Source organism: Canis lupus, chromosome 22 (assembly GCF_003254725.2).
Source record: "Canis lupus dingo isolate Sandy chromosome 22, ASM325472v2, whole genome shotgun sequence".
Classification (NCBI taxonomy): Eukaryota; Metazoa; Chordata; class Mammalia; order Carnivora; family Canidae; genus Canis; species Canis lupus.
The window spans coordinates 52,009,458-52,032,328 of record NC_064264.1 but is presented as its reverse complement, the minus strand read 5'-3'; the positions used below and the strand labels follow the sequence as shown (position 1 = coordinate 52,032,328).

General features: G+C 38.9%; 1 protein-coding gene across 6 annotated transcripts in view; it reads left to right on the top strand.

Annotated features, from left to right (window-relative positions):
- FGF14 (fibroblast growth factor 14) overlaps nucleotides 1–22,871 on the top strand; it is a 604,690-nt gene that overhangs the window by 88,234 nt on the left and 493,585 nt on the right. The gene's annotated exons all lie outside the window — the stretch shown is intronic.

Here is a 22,871-nt window from a genome sequence, read left to right as displayed (position 1 = left end):
CTTCAATATTATAAGCATTGCTGGTAGCATTGTTTTTCACACCCCTCCTCCCACCCTAGCATGTCGCGATGATTTGGTTGAGTATTGTGGCTAAAGCATCAGGGATTTAGGATTCAAGAAAGTTAAATCCCCTCCCCACAGGCAACAAGGCTAAACTTTTTGCCCGTTTCTGGTATGTTGTAATCCCCTTGGTTTAATAAGAAACCCTGCATCTGGCAGGGCATATATCCCCTTAATTAGATTGCACTGGTCAAATGCTTTATTCTTCCTTGAACAATGTAGCTATGGGATTGCATAGTACTTACTATGCATTAAACTAGTTATGTCCTAGTTTCTACTCTTTCATGGTGCTGGTATATTCATGAAAGAGTGTAATATACAACAGGGTTTTTTTTTTTTAATATCCTGGGATATTGTAAAGGGGAGTAATTTGCTAGAAGGTAAGAAGAGGGAATTAAGGCTTTAATAAATCTGTGTTAGGCTCACTGCCCTGCTGTATTTGAGGTCTTACTGGTTTATTTCAGGCCTGGGATTCTCCCTAAGGTACATAGGAACAAGCTAATATATTTTAGAGGCATGATATTTGGGACAGAAATTTCCAACTCTGTCTCTCACACAGAAACTTGTGGTATGCTATGGGATACTCAACTATTTTAAGGGGGATTCACAACATATATCAACATATATCAAAAGAAAATGCCTTTTAAATTTAATTGTTTTTTTCTTTTAAGATTTTATTTATTCATGAGAGAGAGAGAAGCAGAGACACAGGCAGAGGGAGAAGCAGGCTCCACGCAGGGAGCCCGATGCGGGACTCAGTCCTGGGTCTCCAGTATCACGCCCTGGGCTGAAGGCAGGCGCTAAACCACTGAACCACCCAGGGATCCCCTAAATTTAATTTAAGACACTTAATACACACCACGGAGTGTCCTTTCCTGTGCTGGTGGGGTCTGACCTGGACCGTGCTGGGTAGTAAGCATTTAAAGGTGAGCAGTTCATAGTACTAGCTCTCAGGAAGCTTAGTTAAGTTACACAGACTGCAAAGAATGTAGGGAAATATTACAAGTTGTGTTTATAGGAGAGGGTTCACAGAAATGACAGTTCTTGTACTTGAAGTAGACTTCAGAGGATCATCCTAATCTTCTCTGGCAGGATCCAAACTGGGAGACACCTTGGAATTGGTTTCTTATGTCTATGCAAGTGGGACTGACTTTTAGAGCAACATGTGTTTTTTTTCTGAAAAGATCCTGAAAATTTGTAACAAGGGGGAATAGCAGGCCTTATAATATTTTCTCTTGACCACTGATTTCTTTGATCTATTTGTTTAGAAAAGGCACGTGTGTGTGTGTGTGTGTGTGTATCTACATGTTTGTATGTGTATGCATATATATGCACTGTTTGGATACAATATATATTATATATGTTGATATGCACATTATATATATGAATAATTTTGTAGCTAAAGCTCATAGAAATGAGATCCATAGAATAGTATACTCACTCCTATATCCATAAACACCAAAGCCTCCTAGCAGGCATGACCAGTGCTTGATCAGAGCTGGGTGGAGAATTCCTAAGACTCAATACACTCAAGGTGATTTTTTTTTCTGGCAATGGAAATGGAAATGAACTTTCAGAATAAAAGCAGCAACTCTCATTCTAAACATTTTTGAAATAGCAATTGGCATTTATTTACTTACATGTACATCCACCTGTTTGTTCACCAAATATTTCTTGGTGCTCACTATGAATAATTGCTTTGTGAGTTACTGTGATAATAAAATGAGGCTGACAACTCTCACAGGCAGAAATGGCTTCTGATTAATTGTTGGATTCTCGTACCTTGTATAGTATCTGGAAAACGTAGACATTCAAGATATGTTTGGTTGGTTGAATTGACCTGTACTGTGAAGATGTATGGACATGGCCCCCTCACGTCAGGAAATGGATATGACACAATTGAGAACAGAACATACTCGGAACTAATAAGTAGCCAGCATGGGATGTGTGCTGCCTGATTGTGCAAATAATAAATATTTTGGAAAATCCATGGAAAGAAGGACTATTTCATTTGATTAAAACGTGATGATACATGTTGGTTGGTTGTAGAGATATTGGTAATTTTATTGATAATTTCAATTTACGGTGTCACCATGTTAGGCAAAGCACAGTGCTGCGAATTGACTTTGGCTCAAGATAGATTTTCTTTTGTATAAACAGCAAAAAGAAACTCCATTCTTTTTCCCCAGTTGACCTCTCAGAAAATGAACATTTCTTTTCAATATGTAGTGCTTCATGACTATGGCTTGCATGGCACATGGAGCATTTTCTTAGATGAAATAAACATTTTGGTAATTGTGTGTCGGCTGTGTCTTCCTGCTTCATTCTGGCAAAGCTGCTGTTCAATTGCTCCATTTCCTGCCTGAGTGATGATAAAAACCAGGTATGGTAGTTTCGGAGGTAAGAATTGATATTCAGTAAATCCATGTTGTTTAGTTATTGTCTTCTAAAGCTTATTTTATTTCCCTGTCTTGAACAGCCATGTATGATTTCGTGGAGGGATTTGGGAAGTGTTGAGGTTATATTGTTCCTCTTCCATTTGCACTGTTGAAGGAATCATAAGGATTGATGGCTATGGATGATTTTTCATAGAATTTAATCTGAAGGTTTTGATAAATATCTCCTTTCATTAAAAGAAAATATATATTTCTTTTTGGATTGAGGATGGAAATAGATGTTTTAAATGTCATTGTATTATTGATTTAAAAATCAATTAAAACCAAGGATTCAGAGTGTTTTCAACAATGTAACTGGTGCATTTCTGAGAACTCCTGAAGAATCTCTTGTTAGGATCACTGTCTGCAATTCCCACACTAAACTTCTCCCCATTTCCTATAGAATCTAGGCTCTTTCCTAAATGCAGATATTCTTTCTTCTATGCTTTTACCTCCAGGTGCAGTGCCCTTGCACAGCTTAGAGGATAGACTCCCCCTCATCTTTCAGGATTGAGCTCAAATGTTACCTTCCAGATCCCAGAGAGTTCCTGAGATCTCTGCTGTTGTAATTTACAAAGACACCAAGCACATACTTGTAACTACTTCTGGGTTAGCCTTCCCTGCCTGTGAGTTCTTTTGGGTGCAGGATTGTGTTTTCTGCTTGGTGCCACCACCTTCAAGGGATAGTGCCCTGTTGACAGCTGAGCTTTAATATGTTGTAGAACTTACTATTGCCTAGATCAATGAGAAGCTTGCTGTGGAGACTTGCTTGGTACTTCCTTTCTCCTTGGAGAATCCTCAGGCCTAAATTTGCTCCTGTGTGGGCAGCCCAGGTGGCTCAGTGGTTTAGCGCTGCCTTCGGCCCTAGGCATGATCCTGGAGACCTGGGATCGAGTCCCATGTCGGGCTCCCTGCATGGAGCCTGCTTCTCCCTCTGCCTGTGTCTCTGCCTCTCTCTCTGTCTCTCATGAATAAATAAATAAAATCTTAAAAAAAATAAAATAAATTTGCTCCTGTGGCTGTGGCCCAACAAGGGACAGGCTCGTCTGTATGCAGTTGAATGGCCAACGATTGGGAGGACTCCTTTGTTTTTCTTTCCACACAGCCCAGGGATGCCATGCATAGAGACAAGCTAAACAAGACTAAGCAAGAGCTAGTTTCTTTATTCTCTATACATTTTTGGGGACATTGTTGATACCAAAAATAATCAGCATTGCTTCCTACTGTAGGCAGCTTTCAAACCTGTGCCCTGAAAAGAAAAATAAACTCCTTCAAGTATATATAACCACTGATATATTTTTCCTAAGGCTAGCACTGAAGGTCTTTATTTGTTTAAACTATTCAGGTGGTAGTTGGAATACCTAACAGTACTGATTAATAGTGAACTGACACAATGTTGGCAGTAAGTGTCTGTGGGAAATACAATTTCTGGTGGATTTGATTTGATATGGCATATACAGACTTTCAAACCATCGGCCTGAGTTTCAGTCCGATTTACTCATTTTTTAAAAAGATTTTTCTCTGGTGACCTTAGATAAAAATCATTGAATTTCCCTACTGGTAAAACATTGATGAATATTAGCCTTCAGAGTCTTTTGTGAGAATCAGATGATACAATGTCAATGAAGCCTCTTCTAAAACAAAATATTAGTATTGTCCAGATGTAGGTTGATGTTACTGGTTCTTTCCCACTTAAGATACTGTTTTCTTGCTTTCATTTACATTAACAAGCCAGGCTAGCCTTTCTTTGCTAGGTCTAGTACATTGTCCATTATGTAATCTAATGGAGATGCAGCCTGTCCTAAAAAGAGGACAGTGATGCTTCCGTAAATCATGGAGGACCTCCTCAAGACTGGAGTCCTTATTCAGCAGATGGAGAACTGAAAGTCATGAAAAGCCAAATGGTCCTTAACAGTCTAACTAAACTAAAACTCAGGTCACTTGCTTCCTAGGTTCAAATTTCATTAACCCATAAATATGAAAGAGTGAAATGTAGTTAATACTTTGGAAAATAGGAGTGACAATCTCCACCACCTTGGGGGAGAAAGCTCTTTTGTGTAAGTTGCATTAAATAAATGTTGGAAAATATGAGACCCTGGTAATATTCATATACTTGTTTCTGTTTGGTTTACCTCAATAGATGACAGAAACTTTTAAGCACATTGGTAAGTTTCCTACTTATTCTCATGTTTTATTTGGTAAATGTTGTTCTAGGTCTTCTGTATTTCTAAAAAATAGGAAGAGAAAGGCCATAACTTGGTCCCATCTTTGGTCACAGGTGTTTCAGAAGAGTGTTTGTAGTTGTGCTTTAGAATAGCTCAGTGCTTTGTTTGTTGAAAATATCCTGTGTTACATACACTGCTTTTTTTTATGCTCTCCTTTGCCTGTCCCTTGATCTCTTCTGCTTGCCTCCCCTCTCCTTTCTACAGCTTTATTTTTGGTTATCAGTAGTAAGACAGTCCTTCAATTGTAATGGTGGTGTTTTTCCATACCTCCAACCTGTCCTGTCCCAAATTCATGAGGTGACTTTTAAATCAGCCAGATTCAGCTATAGGAAAGTATGGATGCTTGCCAGCAGGGGCTTTGTAGCTCAAATTAAAGATACCATTCTCTTCTGGGAAGAATCATTGACAAAACTTAGTTTTGCTTTAAAGAGCTCACACAGAAAAGATGATTTCTTCAGCACTAATCAGATAACTGTACCTTGTAGATCATAAAGCTCAGCTCTCCAGGGCCCAGAAACCAGGGCAAAAGAAACTCCTAATGCAATGTGATCTGTTTATGACCTTCTTAGAGAAGAATATCTCAGTTCTCCCTAAGGAATGCATTTTCAATGCATCTCTTCTCACACCCTTAAGAAATAACCTCTTCCTTTGGACCACACCAATCATAATGAACGGAAGAACACTGAATGAAGATGCAACCAGAGCAGCTAGCCTATTTAAATGGCTGGCCAAATCTTTTCTAAAGTGTGGTGTGTGTGTGTGTGTGTGTGTGTGTGTAAATGAATGGAAGTGGGCCATATGGACACAGCTGGTAATATCAACAGATATTGGCATAGTAGTATTGGCTGGCATAGTAGAAGGACGCAGGCTTGAATTAGGTCATGCCCTGGATGCAGTTCTCAGCTCCTGAAGATAAGACCCTGACAGTCACTTCCCGCCCCCAAGGGGGAACAATCTGGTCTGGCATCTGGACCCACATGATTGGTTAACTCTGAAAGAAAGAACCTCAGGCCTGGTGAAGGCCAACTTTCCTTCACTGGGATCTCAGGGATTGTTACTTCAGAGACAGAGGAAGCAGGCATTTCCTGGCAGTTAAAAAACAAAACAAAACAAAACAAAAACAAACAAACAAAAAAACAGAGAAAGCAGGAAGTTTTATTCCTTACCTTCCTCTATTTCCTGGACCAGAAAGACACTTTTCTGTGCCTTCTGGGTACAAACTCTGAGGACAGAAGCAACAAAGACACATATGGAAACATAGCTCATACTCAAAGAGGAAAGACTTTGTTCTAATTTCAAAAAGTAAATTCTCTTCTCTAATATTTATCAGCTCCATTCATTTCTGGTGCTCTTCAAAGTTACTCCCTTTTTTCAAATTCTAGGGTTCTGCCTGTTAGGATTCTTACTTTCAATAGCTGCTAATCCAAATAAAGAATAGAAAACAAAAAGATTCTAAGTGAAGAAAGGGAAAAAGATGAGTGTGTGTGTGTTTCACTTTAATCAAGACTAAATGAGGCAACAATAAAACTATGCTCTCATTTCCCTTTCTTTCCATCTTCTGGACTTGTTACATCTGAAGCCTTTCCATGGTTTTCCCTTTAAAAGCCACCATTTAAAAATAAGCATCACAGAGCTAAAAGTAAAACAAACTTCACATTTTATAGGTAAAAAAAATAAGCTTTAAATTGAGGGAGTGACAATTAGAGTCACCCAGAGATGTGGGCAGTGAGCACCCTGTATATTTTGTGAAAGATATCTATGTGTGGGTGAAAAATCGAAGGTCATGAAGACCTTATTGATAGTTTCCATTGAACATGAGATTCAAGTGTAACCGGTTCAAGAGTAACTGAGCTTCAAAGAGCAAGCCAAATGCATGATGAAGATTCAGAGGATTTTTACATCATTTGTGGAGCAGAGTGGAGAATGAACTGAGATCTGTGCTGAGAAGACTGTGATTATTTAATTTCTTTCGACTTTTCATTCATATAAACCCTGTAATGGATGAACATGCAGCATCTCCAGCATTTTGCAGTAGAAACACTAGTGTTAGCCTTCTGCTTGCTAAATGTTCACTGTTCTTCCCTATTTCTGCAGTTTCCTATTGAATTTACCTCCTCACGATTCCATGCTCTGTGCCGAAACTGTACAATCCTTTTGTGCAAAGAAATATCATTTGTGGGCACTAAAATTCAACTTTCTTTATCATTTGATTGATTCCCAGGTGGATCCACGTAGAATCCCCTTTCTTCTCCTGGATTGCAGAGTGGACTGAGAAGCTGCCTTTCCCAGGGCTGCCAAGTACCAGCTTGTAGTCCGGTTATTTCAGCGGGTTAAATGAATGCCTTTACCTAGCTGATAAAACCAGCGGGTTTGGAAGAGTTCCAGGGCCTCCTTTGTGCTTGTAGGAAGACGTGGTAGCATTTCTAGGCGTGCTGTGTGTTCAGTGAATTTGGTGCAGTGCAGCAAGCTTGTATAATAGCTCCATGTTGATGCTTGGAGCAGCTCATTGCTCCACTTGAGAGAGTGGGAAGCACTCACTCATTTCTGTGCAAGGGGATGTGCGTGTATTATATGTGTGCATACATTTGTGTGGGTGCATGTTTACTTTTCTTTAAATCCCATTAACCAAGTGTCAAGTACATCTGAGATTACTTACTTAGCAGGGTTACTATTTCTGGTGTCCCATTTTTAATTCAGGTCTTGGAAAATTCACTGCATTTTTTGCTGATAACTTTGGAGTGCTCTTTTTCTGGGGTCTTTTATTTTTAAATATAAGAAACCCTCCTAGTTCATATATGAGTGTCTCTGGCACCACTCTAGGTACCAGGTCCACTCCTCTCCTGCTTTCTAGCACATTGCCTGAATCTAGGCCTTCTTCTAGTGCTAGGTCAGAAATCAGAACTGAGATGATATTGGATATTTTATAGACCAATCCTCTTATAATTTAGGACATGGAGGTAGATAAGTGAAATGAGTTGTTCAAGGTCACTCAGCTCTCAGCTAGCACCTGGGTCTGTTGACTCTTAGTCCAATTCTTTTTCTGACATAATTGCATTGACTTTATCTAGAAGATTATGAGAAATTGATTGAATTTCCCCTGATATGTCGTCATCAGGGCCATGGCTGTCACCCAACAGATTACTGAAGCTCTTTTAACTTCTTTTCAAAATTATAAGGTTGAAATCAATACACTCAGAAAAATCATACTGTTTGAATGTTTCTTATTGCTCATCATATTAATTTTCACATAGTAGGTACTCAGTAAATACTTATTGAATCAATTTTGTAATCAAGATTGAATGAAAAGTGGGAAAGTGACTGATGATTATTGTTGTTGTTAAATACAAAGATTCCCAGTTGTTGACTTGGCATACATGAAGCCCACCATCTGCCAATGGAGAGGATCTTGAGTGTCCTTTGGGAGAGATCTGGCTTGGTTCAAGTGTTTGGAAAGCCTTTAGCTAAAACACTCCTCTGAAGATTGTTCAGAAAAGGACATCCTCAAGCAGCCAGCTGTACATTTATGCTGCTGGCCCAGACTTATTGGGCTTCTCTAGAACACACTGGATGGTTAAGAGGGTCATTTCTGGGATCAGTTCTGGGATCATTTCCAATCTTAGCTACTTGTTCGTTGTGAGACACCAAATGAGTTATTGAGCCTTTGTAAGTTCCGGCTTCCACATCTGCAAACAGGGTGCTATTGGGGCAGCAGTGTGCCAGTGAATGGGAACTGCTTGGCCTGGCTTGGCCTGGTACCCGGAACACAGAGTGTTCCTGATAGATGCTCACTTCTATTAGAGAGCTGCTATGGGGATTAAGTGATTACTACCTGTATGACCTTAGCGTATTCCTCACATTCTTTTTGTGTCTCAGTTTCCTCATCTGTAAAATGGGGATGATAATAGAAGTTGCCTCATTGAAGATTAAATGAGTTAATACATGTAAAGTGCTTAGGACAATGCCTATCCCCTATTAACATACACAAGTGCATTAAAAAGAATCAGTGATTACTGTTGCTAAGTAGAGCACTTTGTATAATGATTAGCGCCTGGTATTAACTCAATAAATAGTAGTTCTTTTTTTTTACTCTTTCTTTCCCCTTAGAAGAATTGGTCCATAAAAATAAGTGATATTACTGTAACATTTCTGTATCTTGAACAGTATGTATTTTTAGTAGATCAAGTTATAAGCCTGTATTTGTTACTCTCTCCTTAAGATAAAAACAGAATATGTAGGTGTATTAGCTTTCTATTACTGCTGTAACATATTATTCACAAACTGAGTCCTATAAAATAACATAAGTTTAATATCTTACAATTGAGCAGGTTGGAAGTCCTGTATGGGGCTCATCCAGCTAAAATCAAGGAGTCAGCAGGTCGCATTCCTCCCTGGAGGCTCATTCAGGTTTTGACAGAGTTCATTCCCATGTGGTTGTAGGACCCTGGCCTCTATTTCCTTCCTGTCAGTCATGTTGTCGGGGATTGTTGTAGATGGTGTTGTCAATTGGCTCAGCAGGCATGGGGGCTTGTGTTCTTTTTTTTTTTTTTTTTTGGTGGATTTTGCTTCTTGGGATGTGAGGGCCTCTCTCTCTCCTTGTATGGAGCCCCTTACATCTCAGAACTAGCAACAGAGTAACACATCCCATTTCATGCTGCCATTTCTCTGACCACGGCCAGGATATGTTCTCCACTTTAAAGGACACATGTGATTAGATTTTGCCCACCTGGATCATCTAGGCTGGTCTTCCTTCCTCAAGGTCCTTAACCTTGATTACATCTGCAAAGTCCTTTTGCAATGTATAATAACATATGCACAGGTTCTGGAGATGAGGATGTAGGTATCATTGGGGGGAGGCATTATTCTGGATAAGACAGTTGGAATACAAAAAAAAAAAAAGACTCTGGCCTCTTAATCTCGTTAATTGTGGGGAGTTCAAAGTAAGAATAAGATAAGCTCCAAATTTTACTATTGAATACCTTGCCAGAAAACATGCTAATTTCTTTCTTCATTCTTTTGGTTTCATGGGCCCTTAGAGACACATTTATTTGATGCTTACTCTCTCTCTTTTTTTTTTAAAGATTTTATTTATTTATTCATGAGAGAGAGAGAGAGAGAGGCAGAGACACAGGCAGAGGGAGAAGCATGCTCCATGCAGGGAGCCTGAGCCAGACGTGGGACTCAATCCTGGGTCTCCAGGTGGGACTCAATCCTGGGTCTCCAGGATCATGCCCTGGGCTGAAGGTGGCGCTAAACTGCTGAGCTACCCGGCTGCCCGATGCTTACTCTTTTAGAGACATTTCCAGGATACAGTCTAATTTCATAGAGCCTTCCTTCAGGTTTGTGGCATACTGTCTACACTTGCCTTGTGAAAAGCCAAGTGTCCATCAGGAGCCCTTCTGCTTAAAGACCAAGACCAAAGGTCATTGTTTCATCATGTCCTGTTCTGTAGTGCTCTGTTCTATCCCTTATTTCTTTCCAGAATTTGGGATTTTTCTCTGCCTTTCCCTCTATCATCAATGTCCCTCAGTTGTGACATTTTTTTCCTGCTCTGGTGGTGATCTGTGTACATGTCTGGGTCTCCTGCTGCAATGTGAGCTCATTCACTCATAAGACTTTTCCTTAAACTGCTTTGTATCTTGAGTGCCTAATACAGTGCCTGATAGAAGATCAGTATGCAAAATAGGTTGGTTGTATTCCATGAGCTGGTTAGAAGATGAGAATTTGTCTAATCTGTCCCTCAACGGTTATCTATTGGCCAAATACAGTGTACCAACTTGAGAACAGAGGCAGAATCATAAACACAGTTCTGGTACCTTAGGGGTCTGCATCCTAATTTCTAGGATAGAGTCAACTCTAACAAAATGAGTTATACATTCCCATGAAGAGATGAATGCTAAGTACTTTATTTGAGGGCAAGAGAGGCCATTGAAATTATTTAGCTTTTATCTGTGAAAGTTCACTTTCCCAGAGCTTCAAAACAGAAGCTGAATATTACTTCAGGTCTTCTGTCTTCAATTTCAGATTTATAAAATTTCTTTTCCTGTAATGTGTAATATACCATGGTGAGAGTAAACATGGGCAATACTAGGTGCCTCTAGAAGTTGGGTGCATATCATTTCATCTGCTTACTTGAATATCTTATATTGTCTGCGGTTGGCAATTTGAGTTCACATTGTTGAGATCACTCTTTAACATCAGTCCAAGAAGCGCTGATCTTGTAACTCAGGCAACAGAAGGGTTAGTTGAAGAATCACTGATGTCATATATGGAATGACTTATGTTCGTATCTAATTAGTTACCCCAGACAAATGTATATTTATATAAGAAAGCATAATAAGTATACAGATCTAACTACAATGCCCTTCTGGTATTAATGCCAAACTTTCAACCTTAGAGTGAATGCTTCTACCTTGGTCCTGATCTTGATATTTTCTTTGTAGTTATGGCCTGCCATTGTCTTTAATCTTCTGTTTCTGTCCTAGGCAATCTAAATTCAGTTGGTTATTATTATATTTTAAATCAAGGTTATTGCATTAATAGCAGAAAATAATGTTTCTTAACATTTCTCAGAGTTCAGAGTTTAAAGTTTCAAGTCTTCAGAGTTCTGTTTTCTATAGTTGAAGCTATTTGTGCTATTACACAAATTTATTGAAATGCTGACATTTAGGGCTCTACTAAAGGTCAGAAAAAGTCAGCTAATAGCTTTTTTTTAAACCCATAATCAAAACTCTAAGCTTTGTAAAAAGACATTGTATCTGTCTTATATGCCACATATTTTTTGAATGTTGGGTTGAATTTATACACAATTTTTCTTGTTATACAGCTCATGTCTTTCTAAGCTTACTTTCTTTACAAATGGATTTCGTTTGCATGTTGTTTTAGTGTAGACTTTTACTGCATAACAAAATTACCTAAATCTCAAAGACTTCAACTAAGAATAAACATTTGTCATTTTGCACACTTTCCATGGGTCGGGAATTCAAGAGTGTCTTAGCTGGGAAGCAGTAGTTCAGGATCTTCTTTGATGGGATTGCAGTTAAGATGTTGGCTGAAGAGGCAGTGATCTGAAATCTGACTGGGACTGGAGAATCTTCTTCTAAGATGGCTCATACATGTGGGTAGTAAGTTGGTGCTGGCCATTGGCAGTTCCTTCCTGCATGGACTTCTCCATAAGGCCACTTTACTGACTTCATGACATGATTGCTGGGCATCCTACAGAGAGAATGATCTAAGAGTTCAAGGCAGATCCTACAATGCCCTTCAGGACCTATTTCCAGTCACATGGGTTTACTGTATTCAGTATGGGAAGGGGCTTTGCTTTATTTTATTTTTAAAAATATTTTGTTTATTTATTCATGAGAGACACACAGAGAGAGGCAGAGACAGGCAGAGGGAGAAGGAGACTCCCTGTGGGGAGCCTGATGTGGAACTTGATTCCAGGACTCTAGGATCACGACCTGAGCCGCAGGCAGACATTCGACCACTGAGCCACCCAGGTGCCCGGGCAGGGGCTTTGAAAGAATGTGAATACCCAGAGGCAAGATCACTGGAGTCCTATTGAAGGCCAGCTATCACATACCTTCCTCTTTCTTATTCCTTAAGCCTATCTGGATGTGTAACTGCTAATTCTGCAACCTTAGAAAAGAGGACTTCAATATATTTGGCTGAAATAGAGAACCCATGTAAGGTAAATGTCAGGAGCTAGTGGAACATAGGGTTAACAGTATTGGAGATAATAGGACTGGATTCAGAATCAGATTAGCGGCAGGAATCTGGGTCATGGAGACAAGTCCAGAAAAGAGTAGGTATTGAACCAAGCACATCTCAGGGCAGCAGCCTTTTTTGATCAAGAGAATTTGTGGGGTTAGATCAGAAGACACGTCTCTGGGGGATGGGTCCTGGAGAGGAGGGCAAGAAGTACATTTTGCTATTTATAACCAGAGATATTTAATCTAATTTTTTTCTGGTTTGTGCATGTGATGATGGGGAATTGGGTTCAGTAGCACCTTGGCAAATAGATTTTAACAACTTGAATGTTAGCATCAACAAAAACCAAGTAGCTTTTGGGAGCTAAATTGAAGATATCCTAATTCCAAATTTACAGTGATGGCGTCTCTCCATTTAACAAGGCAATGAAGTTATAATAAATCAGTCTCTGTTGGAAAACATGGTACATAGCAATCTACATAGCTATTTGAATCTGATAAGTTATCATTTAGTGTTTTACCTACTGTGTAGAGTTTGATTTTTTAATGACACTAAGTGCTGACATCTATTGTGTTTAATGCACACTAAGGTCATTATTGAGATTCATCCCAGCAACACAGCTATGAGATGTGCGGCGTCAATTTAGAAAAACAGGGGGCTGTGGAATCAATCAGGCTTGAGTATTAGTCTCAAGTCTACCATGTAGTGGCTCTGGGAGTTTGGGTGAGTTCTTTGACTTTTCTAAGCCTTAATTTCCTCATCTATAAAATTGGGGATTAAAAGAGTCTACCTTAAAGATTGTTGTGAAGGTTTTATAAGGCAGTACCTGTAAAGCATTCAGTATGCCTGATAGTAAACACTTAGTAAATGCTTTTTTAAGGTTTATTATTCATTCATTTATTATTACTTATATAAATATCCTTTTAAAAATTCAATTTATTCATTTATTCAACAACTATATATTGAGTTTTATCTGCCAGGTATATTTTTGGATTCTGGGGAACAAGTGAATAAAATGGCTGAGATCCCTATCCTCATGGTGTGGTGCTTATAGCCATAAAGTAAGCACAAAAATATAGTATGAAGTATGTAAGATGGTGACAAATTCTATGATGAAAATCAAACAGAAAGGTGAAAGTAAGTGCTGTGTCTGGGGGGATGCTCTTTTGTACAGGATCATCGTGGATATACTCAATGACATTTGACCAGAGAGTTCAAAGAAGTAAAGGAGAGTTTATGCAGGTATCTGGGAAGGCATTCTAGGCATCAAATGCAAAGTTCGGAGGCAGTGGCATACTTGGCACGTTGGTAAATTATAGGGGCCACTTCAGATGGAGCAGAGTAAGTCAATCAGTGGTAAGAATGACATAAGAGAGGCAGTGGGTGGTCTGTAGGTCATAGTGAAGAGTTTGCCTTTAACTCCTAGGGGCAAAGGAAGAAATTGGAGAGTTTTGAAAAACATGATCTGACTGACATTTTATAGTAATCACTCTAGCTCTTGTATTGGAATGGACTGTGGGGGCCAGAGTTAAAATGTGATATGTACTATTGAGATGATCTAGGCACAAAATAACGGTTGCTTGAAACATTATTGACGAAAGGTGTAGAAAGGTCAGATTCTGGACATGCATTGAAAGTGGAATTGACAGGAGTCAAGGAGAACTTCAAGTTTTTTGGCCTGAGCAACTGGAAGGATGGGATTATTTATTGGGGTGGGGAAGTTTGTGAGAGGATGTGTGAGAGCTGGGATCACAAGTTTGGTTTCAGACATGAGAAATTTGAAAAGCTTTTTGGAAACAGCTAAGGGGAAGTGGTAAGTAGAATTGGATCTCAGAATCTGGAATTCAGGGGCAGCCCATGGGGTGGAGACTTAAGTTTGGGGGTTATAAGTAATTGATTGAATTCATTGCTGGTGAATCAGTGTAGATGGGGAAGAGAACTGTGAGGATGAGCCTATGTTTGTAAAACATGGTTTTGAACCTCTGATAGGAAGGAGGATGAAGAAAGCTTGATTCCTGAAGCCACATGGAAGAAGAGAAGCCAGTTACCCTCAGTGCTGCTGTTACGTCAAGTGAGATGATGACTGAGAATTAACCATTAATATATCTGCAGCATGGGAACCTAGGCACTCCATTTTAGACCTTTTGCAGAAAACAATGAAAAATGCTGGCTATCTAATTTTCAAACCTTTTTGAATTCTCCGTGAGCTGACAAGGAAACAGGATACTCCAGAAGAAAACTTGCTATGGCAAAGCTCTTTAACAGGCACTGTGGAGAGGAGTCTGGGATATAGGTGGTAGAGTTTCTCTATCAAAGTTTGGACACTTCACAAAAAGTAACAAGAAGGAAGACAGCCTGTCTGGGCACACATACAGATGGTTGGAAGACATGGTAGTGGGAATGCGTGGTTCTCTTCCTGATGGTTTTTCAATGACATTGCAAGTAAAGCCATGAGCTGAGAGGAAGGGTGAGGAAGAGTACTGGAGTTCTGAGAAGGAAAGAAGTATAAAATAATCTCCAGGGAATATTGTAAGATTGCCTTCCATCACTGACCATCCACTGGAGATTAGCAGTCATGGGCTGTAAGGAGTGGTGCCTGGGCAACCATGTGTTTCTCTCCAGTTATGTTCCACTGCATGGGCACAGGTGTGGAGTAGGTTTTGGTTGGAAAGTCAAAGCGAGGGTAGTAAGGTAGGGACAGGTGACTCTGATGACGTACCATGGAATCTAAGTGGGTAAGGCCACATGTCGGGCAGGAGGAAAGAAGAAGGGAGCTTAGAAATCAGAGCCTTCCTTTTCCATTTGCCATTAACTATAACCTACCTCCTCTACTAATTTCTATTTATCTCCACGCCCCCTCAATTGCTTATGAGCCCATGCCTCATTCTTTGATGTTTCCAATATACTCTATAGCAGCTTTGTCTTCCAAAGTACGATATCCATAACTGTCAATTGGATTGTGTTTTCATATTTTCTTAGTCATCATATATCAGTTACACTATGTGAAATTTTATTGAAAATTCTTTTTAAAAAGTCAACTCCATATAAATATGTATAAGGAACTATTCTGCTCCAAAGTGCTCCTTTAGATTATAGATGTATCAGCATGGCTAAGGTAAATTAAGCTTTTGACAATATGATTATTTTGTCAATTAAGTAGATGGATGAGATGAAATATTTCAATAAGGTATTTGGCCTGAACTGTTTGATTTGACCTGTGTACATTTAATCAAATGGATCTAATGCTTGCCAATTTTCTGTTTTATTTTGAGGAAAGCTCAGAAGATGAAAAACAGAAGGCAGTCACCTTTTTCTTTTGAAAATAAGATCTTTACAATGGTTATCAATTTGAAATTTTATTGAAGTTATGTGTGTATGTGTTTACAATTGTGTGCACATTGGTAGGGTTGTTGGAGTCGGGAAGAGTATGGAGTATAAAAGATGCTAGGTTAGAGGTTGGTGATGGCAAAGGATCTCTAAAAATATCCTCCTGTGTGTGACTATGGCTAACCTAGAAGACAAATCTAAAAGTATTGTCTGGAGGTCAGTAATATATAACTTTAGCCAACAAATATGTATCTTCTTGTGGGTGGTTCTGTGCTAGGTGTGGGGCTATGGTAATTAAAACAGATAAACAAAAGAGTAAAATTCTTATTACCCTGGGGTTCCAAATCCAATGGGACCGTAAACTAGAATCCTTGTGGAGAGAGAACAGGGAGCTTTGGGTAACTGACTACACGTGGGGAATGGGTGGGTGAGAGAAGGACACTTCAGAAGATCAGAGAGACGTCTGGGGAAAGACGCTGATTTAATGATGTATGACTTGTTGAAGGGTCCACACAGACATCTGTATGGAAATGTCCTGTGGCTATTGGGTGGGAAGGAGAATATACCTGCTGCTGCTGCTGTTTTTAGGCTCAGGGAGGAAGGAAGGACATCAGGAAGTAACAAGAAACTTGGTAGGAGAAATGAGTTATGAGCCAGGCTGTAAAGAGAAGGATGCTCATTGCTGCAGCATTTATAAGACAAGCAGTATGATATACTTTACTATACTTTAATTTTGTTCTTGAATATAAGGTTTGTATTTTCCTCACACAGCAGATTTGAAGTTGTATGAGAATGTAGCAGGAAAAAGAAGTATATTCTCAAGGTAGAATAGGAAGCCCTAAAAATATCAGTTAATAAAATTTAATTTTAAGCACTTGAAAGATTGGAATACATAGGCAAACAGCAGTTTGTTTGGAGATAAGATCAGCGAACTTTTAAAGTTTATTGGATTTTTTTTCTTTTTTTTTTTTTTTGCATTTGGCTTATAGATTTGTTTCCTTCTGATGTTCCTAAAATGTTACAGGGGGTTGCTCACGTTGTGTGTTACCCTATAATAAAATGTGTTCTCAATATCTGACCTCCCTTGGGCCTCGGGAACTTCTGCTGTGCTTCCCAGCTCATCTTGTTCACTTCTTTCATTTTTGTGTTGTACTGTTAGTCTCGAGGTTAATTCCTGTGGGAAGCAAAAAAGGGGAAAGAATGGAGGAACCTTTGCCTTCCTGAGACCCAGCTTCCTGGAGAACTCCACCCACCACCTTTCCAGGCTCACTACCCACTCTCTCTGCAGTCAGTCCCTACCTCTAAACTGGGAGAGACGAGAGATGGTGGGTAGAAGTCCAGGCAGCCTCCTGTTTGATTTTCCTCTTGATCTCTTGCCTACTTGCCTGCTGGTATTTCTGGCAATCATGTTCATAGTGGAAATATAAAAAGTCCAACCAAACCTATGTGCATGCTGAAAATTCTAACCTTTTCACTTGCACAACGCTTAATCCTAAGAAACATTGATTTCTGAATCCTCTGCACTGCTTTATATTCCTAAGGGATAGTGAGCATCCATCTTGACTCCCATCCATTTCTTTCCAAGTGTGTTTTTATAAACACTCTATTGTAAAAATTACTCCTCTGAAGCATATTCCAGACAGAACCACACTAATTTTTAAAGGATATATATTTGATGAATAGATGGATTTGAAAATAACCATTTAATTCCATTCTTTGTATCCTTAGGGCATCTTGCTATTCTTTTGCTTAGAAAATTCTAACCACTTGGTACTATTCAACTTTGATCAGAATGAGTTTTCTACTGACGTAGAAACAGCTTTGTCACCGTCATTGAAAAGACAGACTCTGTTGGGAAAGGTAAAGTGTGTCTTAGTGATCTTGCTTTCAGGCCGACATAAACAGATTCACATCCAGTGTAATCATCTGGTGCAGAATTTATTACCTAGAAACCAGGAGAGAAGAACGTCACATTTATTCAGCTCCACTCCTACTTAGAGTTCTTTGAAAATAGACTCACTTAATTTTGAGGAAATCATATGTTTTCCCAGACACTGAATTTGTATTAAAATATATAAGCTCCTTTTTTTCTTGGGGATTTTTTCCCTCCATCTTTCACTTGGTAATTTACATTGTTTCCCTAAGAAGGCACTTAACGAATTTGCTTCTTACGCGCAGCACAGCATAATTAGGCAATTGCCCTTGTGTCCAGAGTCCACCAGGGGAAAAGGTGACAGAATTGCACCATAGGCTCATTATAAAACGGTGCAAAATAAAAATGTGAACTTACCAGTTAAAGGAAAGACAGCCAAAAATGTGCTGTAAAATATTAATGCACAAAAGATGAAAGTAAAAATCATCTTCAGTAGAATGTCTTGGTTAGTCAGTTGGGATCAGTAGTAATTGGTTAATTGAAAAGATAAATTAGCAAAAAAAAAAAAAAACAGCAGTAAAACAGGGCAATTATTAAAAACGATACACATGTGCCGTAAACATTTCGCTTTATATTACTGCTCATTCACCAATACTTTGAGCCCCATGGGGTTTCTTTGATTATGGTTGAACTGATTTGAGTTCTTGTAGAAATCACACCTATGATCTCTGATTTCTAATTTTGGTATCCTTAAGTGGAGCAGAATTTGAAGGATGGAAGCAATCTGAGTGCAGAATCTTTCTTGATTTTCATGACATTTCCTTTTAATCTTTTATGGTATGAGAACACCCATATTCAAAGGAATATTTTTAGCCATTTGTCTTTATCACGTTTTTTTCAAATCATTTAATCTATTTTTTTGACAGAAATAGCAACTCTTTCTTTTGCAATTATCCTTGTTATTTCAAAAATAATTAAATTACATAATTAAAATAACAAGTACAACTTGTATAAGCAAGATTGAGGGCATGTATGGGTAAGAGCAGAATGCCGCGGCAGGGGCAGTCTGCGAGGGCATCCTGGCTGCATGAGCAGCTTTCCATGGCTTCCCTCATAATCCTCCATAAAGCAAAAGAAATACAAAAATAGTTGGTTAGTTGAATTATTTCAATCCAAAGACATTGCATCAGGTAAAATAGGAGTGACATCTTTATTTGTAAGAAAACTTTTGTTTCAGAATAGTTTTAGATTTACAGAAGAGTTGCAAAGATCCCATAGACACCAAAAGCAGTTTTCCCTTTCTTAGCATCTCATTAGTGTGATATGTTTGTGACAATTGATGAACTAATATTGATATATTACTATTAATACCGGTCTATATTTAATTGGATTTCATCAGTTTTTAACCTCATATTCTTTTTCTGTTCTGGGATCCCATCCAGGGTACCACATTACATTTGCTAATCCTGTCTCCTCAGGCTTCTCTACATTATGACAGTTTTGCAAACTTTTCTATTTTTGATGGCTTTGACAGTTTTGAGGAGCACTGGTCAAGTTTTGTAGAGTGTTCCTCAGTTTGGGTTTGTCTGACCTTTTCACAGGTTTAGCCTAGGATTATGGGTTTTGGGGAGGAAGATTCCAGAGGAACAGTATCATTTTCATCACAATTGTCTGAAGGGTACCTATCAATACTATCAATATGACTTGAACGTTCTTGATGTTGACCTTCCACACCTGGCCCAGGTAGTAGTCCGACTCCTCTGATGCCTCTGTGTGGTTTTTATACTCAGCTGGTTTACTATACTGAAATGGGAATATGGGCAGTAAATTCTTTCAACCAGCTGCTCTTCATGATAGTATTAGACACTTTGGCCTTTTGATGAGGATTTTGTGACTATCTGAAAGAAATACTCTTAATGTTGCCTCAGCACACGTACTGAATTCTGGTTTTGCTGTCTTATTTTACGTGTTTTGGGTGTTAGTTTCTAATGGAAGGACATAGGTCTGAGGCTGCCTTTGGCCATGGTTTGGAAGGAAAATGGAGCACTGTGTTCATACAGCTTTCACTCCAGTGCTTCTGGAGTTGCATGCTTCAGGATTCCAAGCTCAAGACTAAATTTACCATTCTTTAGTTCAGTTTTGCTTTATTCTGTGGTTAACATTTTATGGCAATTAAACATTTTTCCTGCTGCTCTTGAGTGCATTCAGCAAAAATGTATTTGATAATCACCTTGCAGCATTTCAGTGGATGACTAGGCCCATTAAGCATTGATAAGTCCACTGTCCTATTCCCAGACCATCCCTAAGATGGAAAGTCATTCCAGTATGGTGTAGGGAGAATTTTTGTGCCATCAGCCTAAGCTACAAAGCACAATCACTCATCTCTCATGCTTCACAGAAGTTGTATAAAACCTGAGAAACAATATTTTAATAAGGAATCAGACTCCTACACTATGTCAATCTATTGGAAACATTTTAATATAGAACACAAAGAGATCTCTAAAATGCAGAGACCATCTGTTGCCTTTCTGGGCCTAGAGATATCATGAGGATATTACACAGACTTCCTTTTACTTAAATTTCTGTGATGAGAATGTGAAAACTTTTCATTTTAGAATTAAAATTCACTTACCTTACTTAAACAATACTGGTTTCCTAACCCTCAAAAAAGATGAGAAATACTGGTCCTGGAGGTTTCAACTCAGATCCACATTGTCAATAATACTGAGGCCCATTCTTCTGATGTTTTCTCTTCTATAGACTCAAAGGACTTTATTTTTCAATCCCTTCTTGGCTATATATGGAACTCATGCATCTGTCTCCTCCATGTCTGCATCATGGACAGCTTCAGTGTGAACTTGCTTTTAAGTGGCTGAACGAGTGAATAGTTCACTGCCCATTCAGGCATGATTTTTTGTTTCTACATGTTGTCTTGTTCCCTGCCCATCGCTAAGGTATTTGCCTCCACTTATATGGTGGTGTGAAACAACATTTGGGGAGAAGCAGCATGGCACTGTGAAAATACCTTTGGAGGGGAAATCCTATGGCCCAGGTTTTCCAGGCTCTCTGGCACTTGTGATGCTATGACCCTGGGCAAGATCGTAACCTTTGACTCCCAGTTCCCTGCGGGAGAATGAGGAAACAATTATAGCTGTCCTGCCCCCACCTTCAGAAAGGTGGTTTCAGAATCCAGTGCATGGTAATTGTGCAAATGGATTATAAACACAGAGGTCTGGACAGTCAAAGGAAAAGAAAGAGTGGAAGTCTGCTTAGAGGCAAGGAAAAGCCTATGGGAATCCTTTCTGCCTATACCACAGTGCAGGGTATGGTGAAAATTTCTTTTCTTTCCTTTTTTCTAATATTTTATTTATTTATTTGAGAAATAGAGAGCAGAAGTGGGGTGGGGGGAAGTGCCAGAAGAAGGAGGAGAAGCAGGCCCCCTACAGAGCAGGGAGCCAGATGCAGAGCTCGAACCCAGGACCCTGAGATCATGACCTGAACCAAAGGCAGCTGCTTGACCAACTGAGTGTGGTGAAGATTTCTGCTATTAAAAAAAGTGAATTGGAAGGACAGAGAAGAGAGTGAATTTGTTGATATTGTTGAGGACATTTCCTTGCACAAAATTTGGATTACAAATGCACTTCAATAGCATCAGAGTCTCTGAGAAGTATAATTGGTTGTTTCACAAAAGCCTGATGACAATAACCATGATGATTAGGAATGTGCTATAGAAAATGCAAGTTGGATAACATGATTTTTAGGATTCTTCGTAGTTTTGAAATTCTATGGATGGCCAACTTAAAATATCAAACCAATTGTTTAAAGTGAAGTAATCTGTAGACCAATGGGGGAGAAACAAATAAAAGTGGATATATTAAAATACTTTGAATAATATGTATTCATATTTAAAAAATTTCCACTTTCAAGGCGTAAACAGGAACACAGAACTCCTTGTGTGCCAGATGTGGTCCTAAGTGCCACGCTATCTCATTAGTCCTCACCGTAGCCTAGAATGACAAGGGAACTGAGGTACAGAGGGAAAAAATCACCAGTCTGAGTTCCCCAAAGCTGGTTTTGGGGAGCCAGGACTTGGACCAAGGCAATCAAACTATAAATATTAAACAAAAAGTACGTTGGGAAGATGTCACTAATCTACTCAAGGAAAAGATAGCTATCTGAACAATAAGAAAGATAGTGGAAATAAAAAAAGAGGAGTGGCTAACATAAACTGACCTTCCGGTACCAGTAACTATTCAACTGTTCAAACACAACAAGGAAATGCATTTGATCATACTAAGTAGATATGATTTCTCATTGACTCCAACACTTCTATCATACCAGATCAGTCATGCAAGAATGCCATCAAGTTTTGAAGAAAGAAATCACTGGTGGCATGAGTACAAAAAAAATTGCTATGTTTCATTTGTTAATTTTTTTTTTCTGGTGTTTGTGGGTGTTGAGTGTTTATTTTTTTTTCAGACTTCAGATTTCTACTTCTACATTTCTCTCCCTGAATACTCATGAGAAATTGCTGTACCTATGACAGGTTGCATGATGTTTTACCCCTCTGTGCACTCAATTTGTGTGTTATTGTATCATATGACATTTTGAATCAAGTGCTGCTAGTACCAAGCTGCTATCAGCAGCTGATGCCAAAAATATTCATTATAACACTTCTCAGCATGCAAGTGAGAGCACTTCAGATCACAGAGAGAATTTCCAGCCATTGTGCTTTTCTTTTTTGCATATTAAAAGCAAAAAGAATGCAACACCAAAGGAGATTTATTAGAAAATAATGCCTTGGTAAAATGTTGTAAAACATACGATTCATCATTTATGAAGGTCATGTGAAATTCGGCACTGCGTTATAGATAACACCTCAGAAGCCTTGTCCTTCTTCTTTTCTCTTGTCCCAAATGTTTTTTCAAGTGGTATCTTTTTTTCAGTGTTTGATTTCATTAAGGTGCAAACTATTTACAGGTCTGGAGGAAAGCAATACCCTCATCAGGGAACCATGAAATGAGATGCGCACCTACATTTGCCTTTGATATGGCTCCTTTATGCGAATAGGCCAGTCAGAACAAATGCAGTCCTTGTGGTAGCAACAAGGGGGATGGGAGGCATGGAAGACTTTCTTCTCTAAAGGAGGACAATTAAAAACACAAATTCAATGAGTAAGTTTTGTCATTTTCTAATATTAAGAGTGCTGAACTTGCAATAATCAGCAAATTTCTTATATACTAA